This window comes from Aegilops tauschii, chromosome 4 (genome assembly GCF_002575655.3).
Source record: "Aegilops tauschii subsp. strangulata cultivar AL8/78 chromosome 4, Aet v6.0, whole genome shotgun sequence".
Classification (NCBI taxonomy): Eukaryota; Viridiplantae; Streptophyta; class Magnoliopsida; order Poales; family Poaceae; genus Aegilops; species Aegilops tauschii.
This window is the reverse complement of record NC_053038.3, coordinates 443,845,966-443,854,700: the sequence shown is the minus strand read 5'-3', so window position 1 is coordinate 443,854,700 and position 8,735 is coordinate 443,845,966.

Below are 8,735 nucleotides of genomic sequence, written 5' to 3'. Positions count from 1 at the left end.
GACTCAAATGGCAGTGCCACAAGTATGTGGAACTATCATTACTATTTTATATCTTTTGGCACGAACATGTGTATCACTACGATCGAGATTCATTTTAGGTGCAAGACCATTGAAGGTATTATTCAAATAAACAGAGCAACCATTATTCTCCTTAAATGAATAACCGTATTGCGATAAACATAATCCAATCATGCTCAACGCAAACACCAAATCTCGATGGTAGAGGGAGCATGCGATGCTTGATCACATCAACCTTGGAAACACTTCCAACACATATCGTCATCTCACCTTTAGCTAGTCTCCGTTTTATTCCGCAGCTTTTATTTCGAGTTACTAACACTTAGCAACCGAACCGGTATCTAATACCCTGGTGCTGCTAGGAGTACTAGCAAAGTACACATGTATATCTAATATACTTCTGTCGACCTTGCCTGCCTTCTCATCTACCAAATATCTAGGGTAGTACTGCTTCAGTGACCGTTCCTCTCATTACAGAAGCACTTAGTCTCGGGTTTGGGTTCAACCTTGGGATTCTTCACTAGAGCAGCAAACGACTTACTGTTTCATGAAGTATCCCTTTTGCCCTTGCCCTTCTAGAAACTAGTGGTCTTACTAACCATCAACAATTGATGCTCCTTCTTGATTTCTACTTTCGCGGTGTCAAACATCGCGAATAGCTCAAGGATCATCATAACTATCCCTGATATGTTATAGTTCATCACGAAGCTCTACTAGCTTGGTGGCAGTGACTATGGAGAGCTATCACTATCTCATCTGGGAGATTAACTCCCACTCGATTCAAGCGATTGTGGTACTCAGACAATCTGAGCACATGCTCAACGATTGAGCTTTTCTCCCTTTAGTTTGCAGGCTTAAGAAACTTGTCAGAGGTCTCATACCTCTTGACGTGGGCACTAGTCTGAAATCCCAATTTCAGTTTTCGGAACATCTCATATGTTCTGCGACGTTTCAAAACGTCTTTGGTGCCACAATTCTAAACCGTTAGCATTACGCACTGAACTATCACGTAGTCATCAAAACGTGTATGTCAGATGTTCCGCAACATCTACAGACGACGCTGAGGTTCAGCACACCGAGCGGTGCATTAAGGACATAAGCCTTCTATGCAGCAATGAGGACAATCCTCAGTTTACGGACCCAGTCCGCATAATTGCTACTACCAACTTTCAACTAAATTTTCTCTAGGAACATATCTTAACCAATAGAACTAAAGCGTATGACATAATTTGCAAAGACCTTTTGACTATGTTCATGATAATGAAGTTCATCTGATTAATGAACTCCCACTCAGATAGACATCCCTCTAGTCATCTAAGTGATACATGATCCGAGTCAAACTAGGCCGTGTCCGATCATCACGTGAGACGGACTAGTCATCATCGGTGAATATCTCCATGTTGATCGTATCTGCTATACGACTCATGTTCGACCTTTCGGTCTCTTGTGTTCCGAGGCCATGTCTGTACATGCTAGGCTCGTCAAGTCAACCTAAGTGTTTCGCATGTGTTCCGAGGCCATGTCTGTACATGCTAGGCTCGTCAACACCCGTTGTATTCAAACGTTAGAATCTATCACACCCGATCATCACGTGGTGCTTCGAAACAACGAACCTTCGCAACGGTGCACAGTTAGGGGGAACACCTCTCTTGAAATTTTAGTGAGGGATCATCTTATTTATGCTACCGTCGTTCTAAGAAAATAAGATGTAAATATGACAAACATCATATGCAAATCATAAAGTGACATGATATGGCCAATATCATCTTGCGCCTTTTGATCTCCATCTTCGAGGCGCGGCATGATCACCTTTGTCACCGGCATGACACCATGATCTCCATCATCGTGTCTTCTTGAAGTTGTCTCGCCAACTATTACTTCTACTACTATGGCTAACGGTTAGCAATAAAGTAAAGTAACTACATGGCATTATTCATTGACACGCAGGTCATACAATAAATTAAGACAACTCCTATGGCTCCTGCCGGTTGTCATACTCATCGACATGCAAGTCGTGATTCCTATTACAAGAACATGATCAATCTCATACATCACATATATCATTCATCACATTCCTTTGGCCATATCACATCACATAGCATACCCTGCAAAAACAAGTTAGACGTCCTCTAATTGTTGTTGCATGTTTTACGTGGCTGCTATGGGTTTCTAGCAAGAACGTTTCTTACCTACGCAAAAGCCACAACGTGATATGCCAATTTCTATTTACCCTTCATAAGGACCCTTTTCATCGAATCCGATCCGACTAAAGTGGGAGAGACAGACACCCGCTAGCCACCTTATGCAACTAGTGCATGTCAGTCGGTGGAACCTGTCTCACGTAAGTGTACGTAGTAAAAATTGCGGGTCGTCTCGGAGGAAAAGAAATTGCACGCGCCGAATCTATTAAAAAGGGTAGACTTCCCCTCCAAACAATTCGCGCTAAAATTGATTATTGCTTTCCTCTAGCATTAATAGAATTCATTGGTGTTAAGAAAAACCTCTTGTGGGAAGGTTGGCTAGAGATTTCTTGGAAAAATACCAGCCCCTTTCGGTTCATAATGAGACGGACGGTCCGGGCCGCTTCATCCCACGATGCCGCCGAATCAAGATAAGACTAGTAACGGCAAGTAAATTGACAAAATCGACGCCCACAACTACTTTGTGTTATACTCGTGCATAGAAACTACGCATAGACCTAGCTCATGATGCCACTGTTGGGGAACGTAGCAGAAATTCAAAATTTTCTACGCATCACCAAGATCAATCTATGGAGTTTACTAGCAACGAGAGGGAAGGAGTGCATCTACATACCCTTGTAGATCGCGAGCGAAAGCGTTCAAGAGAACGGGGTTGATGGAGTCGTACTCGTCGTGATCCAAATCACCGATGATCCTAGCGCCGAACGGACGGCACCTCCGCGTTCAACACACGTACGGAGCAGCGACGTCTCCTCCTTCTTGATCCAGCAAGGGGGGAGGAGAGGTTGATGGAGATCCAACAGCACGACGGCATGGTGGTGGAAGTAGCGGGATCCCGGCAGGGCTTCACCAAGCGCAAGCGGGGAGGAAGAGGTGTCACGGGAGGGAGAGGGAGGCGCCAGGGCTTAGGTATTGCTGCCCTCCCTTCCCCCCACTATATATAGGGCCAAGGGAGAGGGGGGCGCAGCCTTGGCCCTTCCTCCAAGGAAGGGTGCGGCCAGGGAGGAGTCCTCCCCCCCCCAAGGCACCTCGGAGGTGCCTTCCCCCTTTAGGACTCTCCCTTTTTTCTTATCTCTTGGCGCATGGGCCTCTTGGGGCTGGTGCCCTTGGCCCATATAGGCCAAGGCGCACCCCCTACAGCCCATGTGGCCCCCGGGGCTGGTGGACCCCCTTGGTGGACCCCCGGACCCCTTTCGGCACTCCCGGTACAATACCGATAAAGTGCGAAACTTTTCCGGCGACCAAAATAAGACTTCCCATATATAAATCTTTACCTCCGGACCATTCCGGAACTCCTCGTGACGTCCGGGATCTCATCCGGGACTCCGAACAACTTTCGGGTTACCGCATACTAATATCTCTATAACCCTAGCGTCACCTAACCTTAAGTGTGTAGACCCTACGGGTTCGGGAGACATGCAGACATGACCGAGACGACTCTCCGGTCAATAACCAACAGCGGGATCTGGATACCCATGTTGGCTCCCACATGCTCCTCGATGATCTCATCGGATGAACCACGATGTCGAGGATTCAATCAATCCCGTACCCAATTCCCTTTGTCAATCGGTATGGTACTTGCCCGAGATTCGATCGTCGGTATCCCGATACCTTGTTCAATCTCGTTACCGGCAAGTCTCTTTACTCGTTCCGTAACTCACATCATCCCGTGATCAACTCCTTGGTCACATTGTGCACATTATGATGATGTCCTACCGAGTGGGCCCAGAGATACCTCTTCGTTTACACGGAGTGACAAATCCCAGTCTCGATTCGTGCCAACCCAACAGACACTTTCGGAGATACCTGTAGTGCACCTTTATAGCCACCCAGTTACGTTGTGACGTTTGGTACACCCAAAGCATTCCTACGGTATCCGGGAGTTGCACAATCTCATGGTCTAAGGAACTGATACTTGACATTAGAAAAGCTCTGAGCAAACGAACTACACGATCTTGTGCTAGGCTTAGGATTGGGTCTCGTCCATCACATCATTCTCCTAATGATGTGATCCCGTTATCAACGACATCCAATGTCCATGGTCAGGAAACCGTAACCATCTATTGATCAACGGGCTAGTCAACTAGAGGCTTACTAGGGACATGGTGTTGTCTATGTATCCACACATGTATCTGAGTTTCCTATCAATACAATTCTAGCATGAATAATAAACGATTATCATGAACAAGGAAATATAATAATAACCAATTTATTATTGCCTCTAGGGCATATTTCCAACAGGTCAATACATCACAAGTTACTGATTTGGAAATAATTACATAATTTGAAAACAATGCTATGGTTCAACACGCCATGCATGGTAACATTTATTTGGAAAGCAAAATAATGCCATGCATGCTATCGTTCCTTATTGAGAGACGTTAGTAGTACAAATAAGAGAGAGAAAACTAAAAATTAAGGCCTCATTATTGTACCTTAAAGTTCACGACGTTGGGTATATGTACATTTTTTCATATGTGTGCATACACATTGGGTTGATACGTACAACATTTTTATTATTTCAAATTAAGATACTATATTTTTTCCTAGCCGTTTTACGACTTTGGGTATCATATACCTATGGATGCCATATTTCACGTAGCCAGGTATATACGTAGCCATATTGTACTTTATATACGTTGCCGAGATACCTATAACATTTTCGCACCCTTTTTCACATAGCCGGGTATATACGTGTGCATACACATTGGTTATCAGATACCTATGGATGCCATATTTCACATAGCCAGGTATATACGTAGCCATATTTTACTTTACATACGTTGACGAGATACCAATAACATTTTCGTACCCTCTTTCACATAGCCGGGTATATACGTGTGCATACACATTGGGTATATTTGCACTTGAGGTATTTCATTTATAGGAATATCGTATGTCCTAATCTGGTAATAAGTACGTTGGGACTTGGGTATATCATTTTTTAAGTTTAGATGTTAGTGAGTTATTCTTAGGTATACTATTTTATTTTTAAGTTTGTTTGGTATATACTATGGGATTATGTGAGTATGTTGTATATTTCTAATGAAAGTAAAAATTTGTGTGTGGGTATTAGTATGCATCATACATTTTAATAAAAGTAAAAAATAATTAGGATCGCATTTTATATTATTTGATCACCTTAATTTTTATAGAAAAATTAGTGGTCAAAAAGTGTGACCCTGCCTTTAAAAACACTAGATACGTGTAAAATGTAAAATATTAGAAAAAGACATAAACACGTCCTAACTATACATACAAACTTTTTGGGATGACGTTTCGTATTATTAGGTCATTCTGCTTTCTTAGAAAATTAGAGGGTATGTACTTATATTTTCTCTTTCATTAGGTATATACATACATAACAAGAAATATGTTGGGTGCATATGTGGGCACGCCATATGATTTGACTGTATAATACAGTGCATTATTATAGAAAAAAACAATATGTGGGTTTCATTTGGAAAGTAACCATTGCTGGGAACCGGTAGTATATTATTTTTTGGAAAGCATTGATTGACCGATGATGGTTGTAGTGCATGCAAATAAAACTTGGAAAGCCATCATGTCATGGATTACACATCATGCACCAACGAATATGCCTTAATATAACGGGCTTAGGTGCCCAGACACCTAGGTGCCCAATATACACACACACATAGTTTAGGATTTTCTATCATACAGACCTAGTTAAGGTTTTCGATGGTGTAAATATTTCCAAACATCTGAAACAACACACCTAAAATATAGCATGATTCAACGGAACGATTGAAAAAATACGAATGTAGTCTTGCATAAAAAAGTAGTTCAGTATATATTTATGTCGTAGTGAGCTGAAATAATTGTTTTTTTTGCCGAGGATACATAAATGCGTATTTTCACAATCCCTCCATTGGGTCATCTTATTACATTAGAGTAATGCTCCATTATTTATTATATATTTTTTATAACTTTTAAACCGTTAAAAGCTTAGCGAGCCTTAACAACTTCTCTAGTGACACAGAAAAAATGCATCTCTATGGGCTCACCTGGACCTAGCCCAACAAGGCGACGAAACCTAGTACTCGGTTGTAGGTCTCCTTCGTTCACTCGGTCGATGGTTGGCCGGTCAACTGTTGATCTTTCACATTTGGAAAAAGTAAAATAAAAAACATGAAATAAAAAACATGGATCTAGAAAAAGTTCATAAATTTCAAAAGAAACACAACAATTATAAAATTTGAAAAAAGTCATGGATTTCGGAAAAAATCACAGGTATGAAAAGAGTCCATAGATTTTTTTAAAGAAATCTCAATTTTTTGAAAATGTTCATGGATTCCAAAATGTTCAAGAATTTGAAAAAGTCAGAGGATTCAAAAAAATCTCCACCGGTTTGGAAAAGTTCAATCATATGGAAAATATTCATCATTTTTAAAATAATTTATGTTTTATAAAATATTATGAATTTGAAGAAATATTGACAACAATTGAATTTGACCAAAATCGACAAAAATTGATAAAATTTAATGAATTTGAACATTTTTGCGAACTAATAAAAGATAACAAAGAAGAAAAGAAAAATATGAAAAAAACTGAACAAAAGTAGGTCCAGAAAAAACCCAGTAATAAGAAGAAACCCTCCCAAACCGGGCTGGGAAGCTTCTAACAAAAATATGCCTTAAGGGTCGGCCCAATACGATTGAAGGGGTATGCGCCCTGTACTGATATCTTCTATATGTAAATAGGTAGCTCCCACTAAACTATTTCTCTAAATGTGCGCACATCCCATCTCATCATGTAAACATGCATGTGAAAGACCCACCTCAACATGCAAACATGGGTGAAAAAGACCCACCTCAACAATTAAACATAATAAATCATATGCGTTTTTAGTTTAGTTCCCATATTATTCATCAAAATATTCACTTTTAAAACAGTCGAATATCATGAAAGTATATATTGCAAACAATTTGCGCCACAATCACGTGGGGTATCATCTACTCCCTCCGTCCCATAATATAAGAGCGTTTTTGACACTGCACTAGTGTAAAAAACGCTCTTATATTATGGGACGGAGGGAGTAGTAAGTAGAAGGGGCGCTATAAGAGGTAAATAGGAAACAATTGGGCTCATGGCCTTATGGGCACAAATGGCGTCATGGGAAATGGACACAGAAAGAAAAAAAATGAAGCGCATAGCCTTGCAACCATGTTTGGCTTTCTGTTAGGCTAAGTATCATTTTTGTATCCCTGAACAAATTACTCACCAAAAGAAAGGGAAAAAATGAAGAAGGATCTGATGTGAATGGGCCTTTGAGTGGTGCCATATTGACGCGTTGTTATCAAGCTTTTCTTCAACCGTGCAGTGTTCTATGTAGTGTCTGTGACCACGCTTTCACTTTTGTTTGCCTCGGTACTGTTGATTTCACAGTATAATGGGCATGCTATCCAGCCCAATAATTGATAAATGAGTTCTATGAGATAAGCCTGTCTTGGACTAAACTGTCATATGAACTTATTAAGACATGCAGTATTGCAATATATATCATCGGTGGCCATGTCCAAAAGCATATACACAGTACAGAAAGGGAACACGATACTTTTGGTGGGCACAGATGTGTTGTTGCCTTGACCTTACACAATCCATGATGGAAACAAGGAACTTTTGACAAGCTGAAACATGTCGATGTGGAATAGTTCACAGCCGGAACAGATTTGATAAGGGAAGACTTTATTCGATACGCTTCGAAATGTTTGCAACAGTGTTGTTACTGCCACTGTGATTCAGGACTTGTAGTTTTCTCGCAGCGCGTTTTCGTGTGTAATGTTGCTTTTGCCACCACCATTCAATCGATAGCATGCTGCTGTCCATGGAAAAAATTAGAGAGACATGCTTTTCAATTAAATGGAGACCTGGTTGTTTTGAGTAATAATGTAATAATAATAGAGACATAAATTTGGATTTGGCGCTTTGTAATTTTGGAAGTTGCTACCGAGAAGGACGTCGCGGGTGCTCCAAAACACTGAAAGGAAACCGAAAGGGAGCAGACAAGAAAGGCTGTTAACATTGTCAAACAGTAGGTATTGTTGCATATGCAGGCATTTATGCAGCCTTAGAAGGCAAGACAAGTACTGGTGACACTGAAATGACGGCATACTCGTAGTCCTTGTACAGTTGGGGCATCTTCGGTTACACATGTTTACTATGTTCAAAAGACGGGGTACATCAGCCCAAACACTAGCGAGAAAGCCACAATGAAGTTAGGTTCAAGGAATGAGTTCAGAAGCCTCCTGAGTCTTGACGCCCATCAGACCTGCAATCCATCTCCATATGTTGTCCAGTAAAGCAAAGTTTTTATCACAGTCCGTAGCGCCATGCTTATCCCGCGAGCTCGCAAACTGAACTAATCAAAGGAGGGCACGCGCACGCGGCGCACTTCGCAGAATCCAAAAGTTTCCTCTCCCTTTTTGTTTTGATGAAGAGCCGGAGAAGATGTACGTACGCGGGCAGGAGCTAGAAAAGCAGCACACGCGCGCG